Genomic DNA, 16,798 nt, shown 5'->3' on the forward strand with positions numbered 1-16,798 from the left:
CTGCACAAACAAGCAAAGCTTCATCTGCGAGATGCAGGCAGCACACAAAACCACGTCCCCTCCAGTCCGTGGAAAAACCTCTCTCCACAGAACTGGTCCTTGGTGCCCAAAAGGTTGGGGACCTATGCTCTAAACTATGCAGAATTACAGTACTCAGACAGCAGAGTAATTATGCAATTATGTGTTCATGCAATTGTTTTACAAATATTTTTTTCCTTCCATTAAATCATGCTCAATTTTTGGAGACTGCCTGGAAAAGTCCCTGCAGTTTTCTTGGCAAGATTTTTTAGGAGGGATTTGCCATTGCTTCCTTTCTAGGACTGAGAAAAAGTGACTGGCCCAAGGTCAGTAAGCTGGGAATAAAATTCATGGTCTCTTAGTTTCCAGCTGATGCTTTAGCTGCTACACCCAACTGGCTCTCAAATATTTATAAATCCCGTAGCTCAATATATATCTCAAACATGGTGAGTAATATGAATAAAGTTGTCTGCATTTATTTTATCTCTTTGTAATAGTTCTGCAAAACACTTTTTAAAATGAAAATCCAAATTGGCTGTAATACTGACATTCAACCTAGGTGAAAGTCATCAGATTTAGGAAGGCTATTCTTTTCTTTTAATTGTAATCTTTAGTTCCTTCTAATTCCCTCTAGTGTCAAACCTTCAAAGTCTTATCCTATCATGTTTTTAAGAGAATTAAAAACTTAAGCATTTTCCCACAGGAAGGATTCTTATGATTAATTCCAAAATCTTATTTCAAATCCATCTGGACCCCTTAGTCCATTTATAAGATATATTTTCTCTAAATCTATTTCTATTCAAAAATAATGAATGTGGGTTAGCATTCACTGGTAGCTGGATTAAACCTGTGCTGAGTAGGTAGCATAACAATCTTCACATTCTTCCAGGAAGAGGCAGTTTGATGGCTTTAGAAAAGAGGCTTAGCCAAATAACTTCTCTAACCTCTTGATCAGACCACAGTTTGGATGCTTTCCTAGGAAGCTTGAAACCCACATATCAGCCACTAAGCTTATAGCCAACAGCCCTAACCTTCTCAGTGCATTTGTGTGTCATCTGAAGAAGCTGCTAACATGTAGGGTAGGTGGGATAGGGTAGTGAACCCCTTGCCATCAGTCAATTGTTTTTCGTGTATTGGATTCCAAAAGATCTTTTTCATGTATTGGATTCCAAGGACCTTCTCCCCAATGCAGTAGGGCATATGGGTTGAATGTTCCATACAATCTGTGGGACATATAGCAAAAGTCTGGATTAGAACGTCTTGTCCTTTTTAAGGAGCCAAGAAACAAAGACAAGGAGATGGATTTATTAAGTGACAATCAGATTGTTGTTTTCTTTTGGTTTTGGATAAAGTCCATTTTGGAAAGCTGATTATTTTGAGGAAACAGAGCTAAAATGCATTTTGGCTGTCTTTACTCATCAGGGGTTCAGATGCAAATGAAAATTTTAACACTGGTTAGAAGCTATATTTGCATTACAAATTTTGTCACTTTCTCTTTGACATGAACAGCAATTAGACTTTACATTTTGTTTTGTTTTTATTTATTAGATCTGTATGCTGCCCATCTTGATGACTCTGGTTGGCTTACAAATGTTAAAGTCTATTTATTAAATATTTATTAAAAGATTTTATAGAGGGATGCGAATGGATTCTAAACTATCCGGGAGAGAAAAAAAGAAATCAGTTTAAGTGTTTAATTCTAAAATGCTAAAGTTATATATTAAATGTGCAGGTCTCCCTAACTCATTTCCTGCCTTGAAAGTGACAAAGAAACTTCTTAAATATATCAATATATCAATAATGATAAAATAAATGAAATGAAATTGTGATTATGCAGTTTTGCTTACAATTGAGCTGCACTTAAAACAAACTTTGTTTTCTGAAGATTGTCTTTTGTGTCACTCAGTTATTTATTACAACACAATTATATGTGCTTTGTTGTCTAAAAACAGAATGGAATTTTTTTCTCATCACTCAATAACTTTGAGGATTTTTTCCCCCATGTTGGAAGCACCGAAGTGAGGATGATAATGCATGGTATATAATTCTTTGTAGAAAAGCAAACCAACCCACGTTACATGCTTCCCATCAGACTTGACTGATCTGTTAATTTGTTTAATGGAAAAACTATAAGAATAAATCCTAGCCAACTTTATTGATTGATATAATGTCACAATGGTAGTAAAAAAGAGCAACAAACAGAAAAAGCAGAAAGAGTGATCATATGTTAACAAGGAAAAATCATTATTATTATTTTTTTAAAAAAACCTGGTCTGTAGCTGATTTTCAGCTCCTTGGAAACAATGAATGTGCTGTCAACTACCCAGGGAATTCAAGATGTAAAATACATTTTGAAAACTTTTTTTTCCAGGTCACAGGGAGTATAGGATGTCTGTGTACTTCCAAACAATAACTGCACCACACAATGAGTTAAAGCAACCATTTTGTTAACTTTTTTTTTTAATTCCATTTATATCCCGCCCTTCTCCGAAGACTCAGGGCGGCTTACAAGCTTAGCAGTAGCCTTCATTCTATGTATATGCCTGCTTATTAGGGCTTTCACACACACCCCAGCGGCATTATTACAAAGTCAGCTTATTGCCCCCAACAATCTGGGTCCTCATTTTACCTACCTCGGAAGGATGGAAGGCTGAGTCAACCTTGAGCCTGGTGGGATGCGAACCTGCACTAATTGCAGGCAGCTGGTATTACTTAAGGAGGCATTAGCCCACTGCTCCACCAAGGCTCTTGTAGTTGTGACTTAAACTTGTAGATTAAGTTGTGACTTAAACTTGTAGATTAAGTCACAACTAAATGGATATACTGCACTAAGTCATAGTTTACTCAGTTATTTGAGTTACTGTATATCTATCTGCCTTTCCTCCAAGAGCTCCTGACAATTTACATCAGGTTCTCCCTTCATTTTATCTCCACAATTTTATCTCTTACAATTTGTGAAGTAGATCAAACCGAGAGACAGTAAGTTACCCAGTAAATGTCTGTGGCTGAAGGTGGACTTAAATGGAGGTCTCCAGGTCATAATTCAACACTTGCACAACACTATGGTTTAAAACCCATGAATTATATCAAAGCAGTTTTATGTAACACATTCGGTCAAAGTCAAGCAAATTATCTTATAGGATAGCAGTCAAGCAAATTATCTTATAGGATAGCAGTGATGTATGCGTTAAGATAATAGGTCTCTCCTAGTCTTTGAAAAATGGTACTATTTAAACCTGAGGGAGGAAGTTTCTCTAAGGCTACCATAGCAAAGTTTTCTTCATTCACATAACTCTTACTGTTAAGAGGTTTGTTTGTTTTTTCTGACTCTCCCACAGTTGTGAGGAGAGAAAAATATGCTATTTTGCACATAGCTTTTACCATGCTTAGTGTTATAAACTGCCATAGCATCCTTATAATGTTATCTCGTCTCTAAACTAAATATATCAGAAAAAAAATTAACAGCAGCATAATATAAGATGTCACTATTTTCCTTAGGGCCTGGAGAAGTATACTGTGCTTAAATGTTAGGGAAATATCAGAAATAATTCTCAAATATTTCAACTAATATTGTAAAAACCTTCTTTATATAAATGAACCCTGAGCATATCACCAGTTGCTGGTAATTTGACATGAAGGTTTTTACCATTTACATTTATGGCGTTTCAAGATAGAAGACAGGGTAATTTAAAACTTTCCTTCTTCTGAGGGTTCTTTATCAACATATAATTACAATAAGCTCCTCCTGATGTAATACCTAAGCAGGCATTAGCAATTCTAGCAAGACCTTCTCTCTTCATCATAATTTTAGGAAAAGTAGGGAATAAGATCTTCTTATTCTAAGCCTAGAAATAACTTACCTTATGTGAATTCCATGCAATAATAATAATAATAAGTTGGAAGGTACCTTGGAGGTCATCTAGTCCAACCCCCTGCTAAGGCAGGAAACTCTATACCATTTCAGACAAATGGCTGGCCAGTCTCTTCTTAAAAACTTCCAGTGTTGGAGCATTCACCACTTCTGGAGGCAGGTTGTTCCACTGGTTAGTTGTTCTAACTGTCAGGAAGTTTCTCCTAAGTTCTAGGTTGCTTCTCTCCTTGACTAGTTTCCATCCATTGCTTCTTGTCCTGCTTTCAGGTGCTTTGGAGAATAGCTTGACTCCCTCTTCTTTGGGGCAGCCCCTGAGATATTGGAACACTGCTATCATGTCACCCCTCACCCTTCTCTTCATTAAACTACACATACCCAATTCCAGCAACCGTTCCCTATATGTTTTAGCCTCCAGTCCTCCAATCATCTTTGTTGCTCTTCTCTGTACTCTTTGTAGAGTCTCGACATCTTTTTTACATCGTGGTGACCAAAACTGGATGCAATCTTGGAAGTAAAGAAGATGTTAAGATAAGGTAAGGTAAGGTAAGGTAAGGTAAGGTAAGGTAAGGTAAGGTAAGGTAAGGTAAGGTAAGGTAAGGTAAGGTAAGGTAAGATAAGATAAGATAAGATAAGATAAGATAAGATAAGATAAGATAAGATAAGATAAGATAAGATAAGATAAGATAAGATAAGATAAGATAAGATAAGATAAGATAAGATAGGATAGGATAGGATAGGATAGGATAGGATAGGATAGGATAGGATAGGATAGGATAGGATAGGATAGGATAGGATAGGATAGGATAGGATAGGATAGGATAGGATAGGATAAGATAAGATAAGATAAGATAAGATAAGATAAGATAAGATAAGATAAGATAAGATAAGATAAGATAAGATAAGATAAGATAGGATAGGATAGGATAGGATAGGATAGGATAGGATAGGATAGGATAGGATAGGATAGGATAGGATAGGATAAGATAAGATAAGATAAGATGATAAGATAAGATAAGATAAGATAAGATAAGATAAGATAAGATAAGATAAGATAAGATAAGATAAGATAAGATAAGATAAGATAAGATAAGATAAGATAAGATAAGATAAGATAACCTTTATTGTCATTTTGTACGGTGGACACAACGGCACACATCAAAAATGAAATTTAGTTGCCCGCTCTCAAAGTGAGACACACACCTAAAACATACTATAAACAACATATGTATAGACCCACACCCCTACATATACATAACAATAAAATATTAAATACTGTCCATCTTGAATATATAACGGAAGGAGGAAACCTGAGAGTTCACAAGGTTAATGCTGTATGGAATGAAACTATGGTTGAATCTGGATATTCTGCTACGGATACCATGAAGCTTTCTCCCAGAAGGTAACAAGGAAAACAGGTTGTGAAGAGGATGAGTAGTGTCCCAGATAATCTTACAGACCCTCTTCAAACAACGCTGCTGTGCTATGTCCTGGATGGGAGGAAGGGAACTGCCAATGATCTTTTCGGCCATCCTCACCACTCTCTAATGACAAATTCTCTTATCAAGGGAAAGAAACCAAATCTCTAGATATAAAAAGAAGTTTATTGGAAAAAGAAAAAAAAATAAGAGAAAGCAACAATGACACATACAGAATTCCAAATCCAATCGATAGAATCAGCCAGCAGCCTGCAAGGAGAAGAGGTCAACATGGGAAGAGTCACAACTGATTGGATGGTAATCAATCAATCAATCAATCAATCCCACCCATTTATAGGAAATGTTTATGTCATTGACATACATAGAAATGGGTGGGGTTTCTGTCACATAGTCAGGACAACCATCTTGCCTTTTTTTACATTCTCTCCATGGACATTGCAGCAGTCAATCTGGATCATGGCTCACTGGGGAATTCTGGGTGTTGAGGTTCTGGATATCTTGGGATTCTATACCACCATAGAAGGCATATACAGAAAGAGAAAGCCAAAGAACATAAGGCAGATCTAGAAGAAGATGGAGAGAAAACATCAAGGAGACACTACAGCAGCACCAGCAGTGGAAGTGGTGGTGGTGGTGGAGGAGGAGGAGGAGGTGGAGGAGGAGGAGGAGGAGGAAGAAGAAGAAGAAGAAGAAGAAGAAGAAGAAGAAGAAGAAGAAGAAGAAGAAGAAGAAGAAGAAGAAGAAGAAGAAGAAGAAGTAGTTGTTCACATATATTAAAGTTGCTGAAGTTTGGAAACATTATATGGGTTAGGGCCTACTTATCTAAGAGACCCCCCTTTCCAGGTAGATTTTGTATACACACAGAGAGAGTGAGAAAGAGAGAAATCATTACCAAGAACCAAACATCAATTTTCTCCAGGGATTCATGGTCACTGTAGAAAGCTCTCTACACATACTTAAAGAAAGACTGACTGTACCTTTACAACCAATTTACAACCATAGCTCTATTCTGAAAATTGGAAATCCTTCATTTCATTTTGAGGCCATAGTTACATGGATAGACAGCTGGTGCTTTAAAAAAACACAGTCAGGGGAAGATCATCTTGGTCTTTAACAGTATTAGTCTATATGCTTGAATTTAATACTAGTGTAACAGAAGGCTTTTTTAAAAAATCCCATTTATATCCCGCCCTTCTCCGAAGACTCAGGGCGGCTTACAATCTATTACAAACCAATGTGCTTAGCAGTAGCCTTCATTCTATGTATATGCCTGCTTATTAGGGCTTTCGCCCCCCCCCAAGCGGCATTATTACAAAGTCAGCTTACTGCCCCCAACAATCTGGGTCCTCATTTTACCTACCTTGGAAAGATGGAAGGCTGAGTCAACCTTGAGCTGATGAGACTTGAACCTGCACTAATTGCAGGCAGCTGGTGTTACTTAAGGAGGCATTAGCCCACTGCTCCACCAAGAGCTTGCTTCATTTGCCAGCTCTTAAGAGGCCAAAGCATTCCAATATGTTTGATCTCTCTCCAGGGTTCCCCAAAGCATGCCGCCTGTAATTTATGTATTTATTTTTTCATGATTGTGCCACCTAAATAGGCAGTCATAATACAGTACTGCACCCCAGGTCTCTATTAGAACATTTTGTTGGGTCCCATCTGTAGTAGGTGACAGTGGTGCTTAGTTGGCTTAAGCAAGGGGGAAAAACCTTACTCTGTCATTGCAAAGAAGAGGCCAAAAGAGTGCTGTGATGGCCAACAACTATGCAAAAATGTCACATGCAGATTCAGCGTTTATATTAGTTTGCATAAACAGAAAGAGGTTTTTCTCCCTCTCTCACTCTGTCTCGCTCACACACACAGAAGAAAAAAAGAAGTCCTCAACTTACAACACAGTTGGCACCTTTGCTAAGCAAGGTGGTTATTAAGGGAGTCATGCCCAATTTTATGACTTTTTTGCCATGGTTATTAAGCAAACCAGTGCAGTTGTGAAGTGAATCCCAAGACTGTTCGGTGAATCCAGCTTCCCCCGTTGACTTCGCTTGTTGGAAGCCTGCTGGGAAAATTGCAAATGGTGGTTGCCTGACCCCAGGATGTCTCAAACATTACAAATGAGTGTGAAAAGTGATCATAAGTCACTTTTTTCAGTGCTGTTGTAATTTCAAATAGTTGCTAAATGAATGGTTGTAAGTCGAAGTTTGGGGGGGGGCTATCAAGGCCCCTACAATCATTGCTACTGACCTGTAGTTTTTTTTTCTGCATTTAAAGTAATTTTATGCCATGTTCTCCCATCAATGGTTCTAGGCAGCTCCATATATAATATAAAAACAAAATCTTGTTCTAAATTAGGTAAATGAAAATGTTTTAAGTCGTCTCCTAAAGTATTACAAGGTCCCAGTGTCAGCTTCAGCTGCATGTCTTTTTTTTCTCCAAAGCATAGACCCACAAGGGAAAAAGCAAATTACAGGTAATCCTTGACTTACAACAGTTTGTTTAGTGAATGTTCGAAGTTACAATGGCACTGAAAAAGGTGACTTATGACCATTTTTCACACTTATGACCATTGCAGCATCCCTGTGATCATGTGATCAAAATTTAGACCCTTGGCAACTGGTTCATATTTATGATGGTTGCAGTGTTCCGGGGTCAGGTGATCCCCTTTTGCAACCTTCTGACAAGCAAAGTCAACGGAGAAGCCAGAATCACTTAACAACCCTGTTAGTAACTCAATAACTGCAGTGATTCATTTTACAAATGTGGCAAGAAAGGTTGCAAAGTGGGGCAAACCTCAACAAATATCTTGCTTAGCAACATGAATTTGGGTCTCAGTTGTTATTGTAAGTTGAGGACTGCCTTTATCAGTCATGTTAAGTACATCAATAGTGAGACCCATACAAGGTGTCCTAACAGAGATGTAACAGTGTCAGGTAGACAAAACACACCTATAGACAGATCCACATAACTTTCTACAATATGGTAAGTGTTTCTACCCCATAGTCCAGTCCAGAATGCAACCAGGAACTAATTCTATTTTTTTTTGTCAATCCACAAGTGATATTGCATCTAAAACCTCATCATTCATGCTGTTGCTTTCTGAGTCAGCTGTAGTTTGTCCCACCAAAAGGTTCATTCTACTGGATTTTGAGATTACCAGATTCTACATCACCAATGTTCCTATAAGAATAGGAGCAACTGGAAAAATTGAGACAGAAAAGGACAATTATTACCATATCAGGTCCAAATGCATTCACCATGTTTCACTGATTCTGTTTAATGATGAAATGCATTTTTTTTCCTGGACCTTCCTGGCACCATAATGCAAAGTTAAATGGGGTTCCCAATCTAATAAAACATTTGTACCTATGGGATTCCGTTAGGCCTTCTGTTCCTTTTTTAACTTTTACAAGAAGCTTATGGATATCATCCAGAGTTCTATAAGAAATTTTAAAGGCTACGGGATTTACATTTTTATTGCAAGCTGCAGTCAAGGACCCTGTTATAATTTTGAGCCCCTGGCAGCCAACATCAATCCTGATCAAGTCTTTTTCAGAGGCACAATTGTTCTTCAGGCCAATCTAAACTAAAACACAAACGTGAATGTAACCACAGTCCATGTCAGAGAATGTCGACTGGTGGCCCCCAGGGGGAGATCCTTCTCTGTGGGCGCCCCAGGGCTATGGAATCAGCTACTGGTTGAGCTCCGGACGGCGCCCGACCCTCGCTCCTTTTGCCGCGAGCTAAAAACATACTTTTTTGAACAAGCTGGCCTGGCCTGATGAGGGGATTGGGGGGGGGGTTGCTATTGTTATTTTATTAGGTTTTAAAGATGTATTTTAGTATGTGGGCATTTATTTAATCTTGTTTTAACTTTTGTAATTTGTATTTTTTATTCTTGCCCTGTTCACCGCCCTGAGTCCTTCGGGAGAAGGGCGGTATAGAAATAGTATTAAATAAATAAATAAATAAATGTAGGTAGTAGTTTCAGAAATTTTATGTAAATTATTTTAAGCATTTGCATTTTGTCCCTTAAAATCCTGCAGATTGCCCAAAAATACAAATAAGGAGTCCATCACAAAAAGAACGCTGATGAGTTACATCTCCATATTATACAGATGTCTAATTTAAAGCCTATCTTACAATCATAGCCAGTCTTGGTCAATCTGAAACCTATGCAGGCTCAGGGGCTGTAGTTTGGCCAGAGAAGGTGAAGGCATGACAATCCACGTTTGTGTTTTAGTCAAGAAAAATATATTTGTTTGCTTGTTCGTGTTTTTCATCATATTTCTATACTGGTCATCTCATTTAAGTGATTCTGGGTGGTTTACAATAAAATTTCCCTCCATGAAGTTGTTGAGAAATGAGCTTGATTTACAGAAGATCTTTTTATCACATAGACACCAATCCATTAATGTTTCTCCCCTTCATTTATTTTCAGAACACAAACAGGGAGAATACAATATGCTGCAAAGCACTTTCAGAGAATACACAATGAGATTAGGCTATTCAACAATTCTTTTCGTGTCACTCTTATATAATCTGCATCCAGAAGGCAATGGGAGAAGACCAGAACAATAGCCAAGACATTGAAATTACTGAGATCCGAACGAGCATCTCAATTCTTCTACACAATGATTCCATTGAAATATACTCATTGTTGAGTCTCTTCATCTGAATTGTGTTATGCCTGCTGCAATGACAATGGCTTTGATTTAGTTCCTTTTTGGTCCTGAAAAACATTTTTCATTGTCATTCAAACCCTTCAAACATGCTTCTCTTCAATTCACTGAAGTATCTATTACCTTTCCTCAAATTATTTTATTTTGTTTTAAACATTATTATCTTTATAGTACCTTATTTAATTTGGTTTTCACCAAGAAAGACCAGCTGAGTGACATCACCAATTGAGAAACTGCACTCGTAAAAGCTACTTGATGACTGAACCTTGCCGTTAACATGAATCCCTAAAAGGGAAAACTTACATCCATTAAATATGGTTTTGATGTTAATTTCTGAATGAAGATAAATTTCTCCTGTGGATTTCCTGGTTACAATATGCTGGATGGTGTTTCTTTTTAACCATGCCCCTTGTTTGATACATCCTTCCCATATACCAAATTGCTTCTTAAATGCCATAGAATAGAGAAGGGATCGAGCCAGTTTGGTGTAGTGCAGGAATGACCAATCTTGATAATTTTAAGATTTGTGGACTTCAACTAGTATGCTGGCTAGGGAATTCTGGAAGTAGGAGTCCATATGTCTAAAAATTTGCCAAGGCTGCAGACTCCTGGTTAAGGCATCAGGCTAGAAACCAGGAGATCACGAGTTCTGGTCCCACCATAGGCACAAAGCCAGCAGACCTTTCAAACCTAGAAAGCAAGCAGTGGCAAACCAATTCTGGAATCTTCCAGAATTAAATGCTGATTTAAAGTAAATGTTTTGTTTTGTTTTTGCCTGCGTTTTCTCTTACTTTTACCAATGAACTGTTTTTGACGTTTGCTGATATTTAATAAACATCAAGCTAAATTTTGCTTGATAAACTGACTGGTGTGTTTGCTCTAATGCAATGTCAACATGTTTATGTGTGTGTGTTTGTGTATGTGTGTATAAAGAGAGAGGTAAAAAACATAGAGATTGTTTTGAATCCCTTCCTATTTACACCCCTGGGTTCAGATATTCTACCTCACCTGCCATGTACTGCATCTGAAGGCTTCCTTATTACAGCAAGTGAAGGATGGAGCATATTCATTTGATCTTTTTAAAAGAAAAAAAAACTACTTTCCTGTGCCAAAAACATCCCAAACTAGACAAAGAAAAGTTTAAAGTGAACTGAGGTTAACCAAGGTTGCCATGAACCAAAAAAAGGACTGCTTCAGATATCCTCAAATAAAAGAAAGAGAAATGGAACAGAATACCAATCACTCAATGAAGATGGCGAAGAATACCAAATGACCAATAAACAGCAGAAATACTTAAATCCTATTCTGGCAACAGATTTATTTATGAGAAAGGTTTATTAATTAAATTTGTATTTCTCTGATAAGAAGAGATGAGTTTTACCAGAGAATGGTGAAGAATAGATTGAAAGAGCAGAATTTTACCTCCAGCTTAACAGAAACTCAGAAAACTTTCGCCTGTGGAATATGGAAGCAGTTTTCCAGTTCCTGAGGAGATATGCAAAATAAATCAAAGACTTATTCTTCATCTTCCCAGAATGCAGCAGCTGGAGAAGTCATCATAAGCTCCAAGAAGCCAAACTGGGGTTTAAAGTTCAGAACAACTAGGTGAGATCAGTTTGCTGGTGGAATCAGTTTAGTTTTATGATATTAATTGATTGATTGATTGATTGATTGATTGATTGATTAAATGTATGTGGCTGCTCAGCTCATACACAGATGATTCCAGGCAGTATAATATTAAAAATCCAAAATACCATATAAACCCCATCTCATGGTGGCAGCAGAAGCCAACTTGGGGGTCCTTCTAGACTCACAGCTCTCTTTAGAAGAACATATAGGAGCTGTGACTAGGGGGGGCCTTTGCCCAGGTTCGCCTGGTGTGCCAGTTGCGACCCTATCTGGACCGGGATGCCTTGCATACAGTCACTCATGCACTCGTGACCTCCCGGTTAGACTACTGCAATGCTCTCTACATGGGGCTGCCCTTGAAGACCACTCGGAGGCTCCAACTGGTGCAGAATGCAGCCGCGCGAGTTGCGTTGGGAGTCTCCCGATACTCCCATGTTACACCTTTGCTCCGCGAGCTGCATTGGCTGCCGGTTGCCCTCCGGATGAGATTCAAGGTGTTGGTAATAACTTACAAAGCCCTACATGGCATGGGTCCGGATTACCTACGGCAACACCTGCGGCTGGCGTCAACTTCCCTCCGCCCAGTGTGCTCCCACAGAGAGGGCCTCCTCAGGGTGCCTCCGATCAAAGAATGTCGATTGGTGGCCCCTAGGGGGAGGGCGTTCTCTGTGGGCACGCCAGACCTGTGGAACCCTTTACCGGTTGAGCTCTGGATGGCTCCTGACCTTCGCTCCTTCTGGCACGATCTAAAAACTTATTTATTCGAGCAATCTGACCTGGTTTGATGGGTTAGGGTTGGGGTTTTAATATGTCTTTTAATTACTGTTTTATATTTGGGCATAATATTTAATTGTTTTTTAACTTTTGTATTTCATTTTTATATTTATTGCCCTGTACACCACCCTGAGTCCTTCGGGAGAAGGGCGGTATAAAAATATAATAAATATAAATATAAAACCAACCACTTTATTAGACTCATCTCCATTCATGGTCCCCGGGTCCATTGGCAAATCCATGTCTTCAGGGCTTTTCGGAAAAGCAACAAGGTGGGGGCCAACACCAAGAAGCCCCTTTCTTGCGGTCCCACTAGATGCACATCCCGAATAGATGGGACTTGCAACGTACCCTGCCATCCTGTCCTGATGGGTTGGGTGGATGTAGTGGGAGAGAGATTGTCCTTCAAATAGTTTTCCAGAGAGGTAATGGACTCCCTTTTATTGGATGTATTTCAAGCAGAGACATGCTTTAATATGGATTCCTTTACTGAGTCAGAGGTTGAATGTCATAATCAAAATGGCGCTTCCAAATATGATTATTCTTTAAAAAGGAGAAACTTATTAAGACACAGCAAATAAAGTTACAGTCAATTAGAAATAGGGACCTAAAGAAAATCACAAAGCCAAAGAACAAATGGATAGCTGACCTCTCTTGCATTGTGTCAGCACTTAGTGACTGACTATAAATTAACAGCTCAGTTTTGTACATGTCTGCTGAAAAGTAATTCCCATAAACTTTCATCAGATTGCTTTCTAGAGAAGTGTGAACAAAATTGTGATTTAAGTCTAGTAGAAGGATGGGTTTGGGTGGGCAGCCTGGCACACACTTTCCTTTTATATCAGGCTTTTCAAAATTGGAAATAGTTCTGAACTAATTAACTGCAAATAAGGGCAGAAACGGCTTTACTTGAATGTATTTTAATATTGTAGGGAGCTTTTTTAACAATGGCTTGTTTGGTTTGTCAGATTGGATAGTTGAGATTTTTCTCTCCATATTACACGTACATTGGTGGTACATTGCAGTGCTAATTTTAAATTGTAAGATTGTTTCCATGATGTTACTAACCTCCTTCACCTGCCAAAAAGTGCTTTTACAACAGCTCTGCCTTATAGCATTGTCATTTACTAGCTTATATTCTGTAGAAATGTTCTTGCAATATTTTAACATTCCTTACTAAAAAGCAAAATGTAAACAAAGCACTGATAACATTATAAAAAGAATAAACAAAGTTTACATTGTTTTAGAACTGTGTCTTCTTCTTCTTCTTCTTCTTCTTCTTCTTCTTCTTCTTCTTCTTCTTCTTCTTCTTCTTCTTCTTCTTTGAATACTAAGATCAGAGACAGCAGGCTAGACTGCTTTTGGAAATGCTTATCAAAGCTTTTAAATATGTTTAAACAAGGTTGACTCAGCCTTCCATCCTTCCGAGGTAGGTAAAATGAGGACCCAGATTGTTGGGGGCAATTAAGCTGACTTTGTAATAATGCCGCTTGGGTGTGTGTGTGTGAAAGCCCTAATAAGCAGGCATATACATAGAATGAAGGCTACTGCTAAGCTTGTAAGCTGCCCTGAGTCTTCGGAGAAGGTCGGGATATAAATGGAATTAAATAAATAAAATAATAATCAGATATATTCCAACATGGGCTGCTGAAAGTGGGTGAATGTGATAAAAGTGTGTCAGGCCAGCCTGACTTTTCATTCAAACACACACATTTTAATACATCTTGTCTGATGATTTGATCAGTCCCTTTCAGAAATTTCATGGTGCTGAATCATAGGATTTTATGAGGTGACAAATGGAAAGTCAGTATTTCTCTTGCTTTATTAAGAGCTTCCATGAAGGTTCTCAGAAAAGAAGTTTAGCTCTGGGTCTTTTCATGCTAGCACTCACTGCTTGGCCACAACAAGCAGTTTCTAACTTCTTCATTTTGTAATGGTCTCGCCTTGCTCTGCTTGTCTCCATCTTGTGGTAGAACACTGTTTGAATGTGTGTGAGAAGAAGGACCAATTGAGTTTCAAGACAAAAACAGAATCTTTAAAGCTCAAACTAGATTTCATTTCAAGAAAGACTAAGAATGAATTGTCGAGAGGAAGGAAGTTTCCTAACCAAGTCTTCCTAAAGCTCCATCAACTGGTAGAATTCACTTCGAAAATCAAAGCACGTTTAGAGAAGGAATAATAGATGGAAGAAATGAGCAAATGTATGACTGTACCACAAATAGCAGCTTAGTTACATAAATTAATATTAATATGAACAGCCAGCTCATAAACACTTCCCATCACTCATAATCCATAATTTTCATTTTTAAATTATCACGGTTTCTCCATTCTCCTCACCTCCACTCACAGAAAATCAGATATGATCCTTTAAATAAATATTGATCTTTTGTATGTCACTTGCAAGGATTCAAAGATACCCTGTCATTTATTGAATATTGTAGTTCAGGGATAAGCAAAGTACTTTGGTTTTTGTGTCCTGCTGGTGAACTGTTTGGATCCTGTTTGCACAATTTTTCTAGTCTTTTATTCACTCCATGATGCTTCACTGTCTCCTTATGAGAGAAAGGGCTTAATATACAGTATGCATTTGTAATTAGCCTCAGATTCAGTGGTACAATCCTCCATCCAATTTTTCTTCTTTGATTAGCATAGCCCTCCTCAACTGTCTAATTCAGCCTGCCAAGAACTTCTGGCTGTCTCTTCTTCCTCATTTTCTTCATAGGTAAGAATTTTTCTGAACATGGTTTCTTGGCTGTGGAACGAGGTGACTAATATTCACTAATATAAAACTGATTTAAACACATTCAAGAAAAATTTAAAATATTTTTTTTCAGGTCAGGGTGTCTTGGAGAGAACTGACTACAAGAATGCAATACTGTAAAATCTCAATTGAAGCTTTGCAGGCAAAAATTAAAACGAAGAATTGTACTGTTATGGATTCTTGTTTAGCTGAATTACTTTATTGGCAATTTATGGCATGGGTTTGAATATTTAACTGGTTTTGCTATTTCAGTGATTGAAAACTGATTGGTTTTTGTTAGGTTGTTATACTTTATATGACAGCCAATTTGGTGTTGTGGTTAAGGCATCAGGTTACAAACCAGAAGATTGTGAATTCTAGTCCTGCCCTAGAGCTTGGTGACTTTGGGCCAGTCACTTTCTCTCAGCCCTAGGAAGGAGGCAATGGCAAGCCACTTCTGAAAAACCTTACCAAGAAAGTCACTGCAGGGACTTTTCTCAGTTTCTAAGAATTCCATTTAATGGAAATAAATATATTCCATGTGCTGTGAATGAAATATTAAAAGCTGTGTTGTTGATGATCATTACAACAACCCTCCATCTCTCCCCATCTCTCCCCACCACCGACTCCCATTTCAGCCATGTAAGTGTGGGGTACATGTGGCTTACATATACTGTAATTCAATGAGTGAGTTTATGGCAGAAATGAGATTTAAACCAGACCTTCCTGATTTTTATCTCTCTCACACAGTTCTATATTAAACTGACTTTGAGACTGATTGCAGAGATTAAATTATCTGACATGCTCAATGTCAGCTCATCAGAAAAGATCAGAAGAGAAAGAATTTGTGTGGGTTAAAGTTGCAGAGCATACAAACGACTGGCCGCTGACAGAGTCTACCTGTCACATATACTGCATACATAAAATTTCCAAGAGATTTTTAAGTCAAACCAGTGCAGACAAATATTAAAAACTGAACATTCATAAAAATAAAAAGCCAGGCATGTCACATAGAGTAAATGTGAAAGCAAGAATCATTTCTATTAAAACGAAGAGTAGTACTATGATATTTAGCAAATAAACATCAAGTCCTGGAGTATTAGAGGTCAGAAGGACATTATCTCTCAATGATAAAGAGTGTGAAATACAAGATAATATTACTCCACGGACCAAGCCATGCCAGATATTTACTAGCTCTATAGATTTCCAATTTTTAATTAAAAGCTGAAAGAAATAAAAGAGATAGAAAAAGGATGATATTCTGTAACAACATTGTTGGCAAAAGTATTGGAGGAGACAAATTCAGCCTCTTCAATGCTTCTTAAGGGATGTAAATTAAATATACACCAAAGCAATTTTCTAAGAGCAGTGAACCGTTTTCAGTTTCAATTAAGCATCATTCTCTAAGATCCAATCTTTTTCCTGTAAACTCTTTAAAAGATGGATGTAGGGATTCCACAAAGACAAATAATACCGCATTTAGAATAATCAGTATCACCCTTGGTCTTCCAGATATATTAGGATTACAACTGCTTGAATTTTTAGATGGCATGGTTACATAGGCGGTATGATGCCTCAGTGGTTAAGATGCTGGGCTTGTCAGCTGGAAGGCCAACAGCGCAGGTTTGAGACACAAGCATCATGTGACAGGATG

This window comes from Vipera ursinii, assembly GCF_947247035.1.
Source record: "Vipera ursinii genome assembly, chromosome: 3".
Classification (NCBI taxonomy): domain Eukaryota; kingdom Metazoa; phylum Chordata; class Lepidosauria; order Squamata; family Viperidae; genus Vipera; species Vipera ursinii.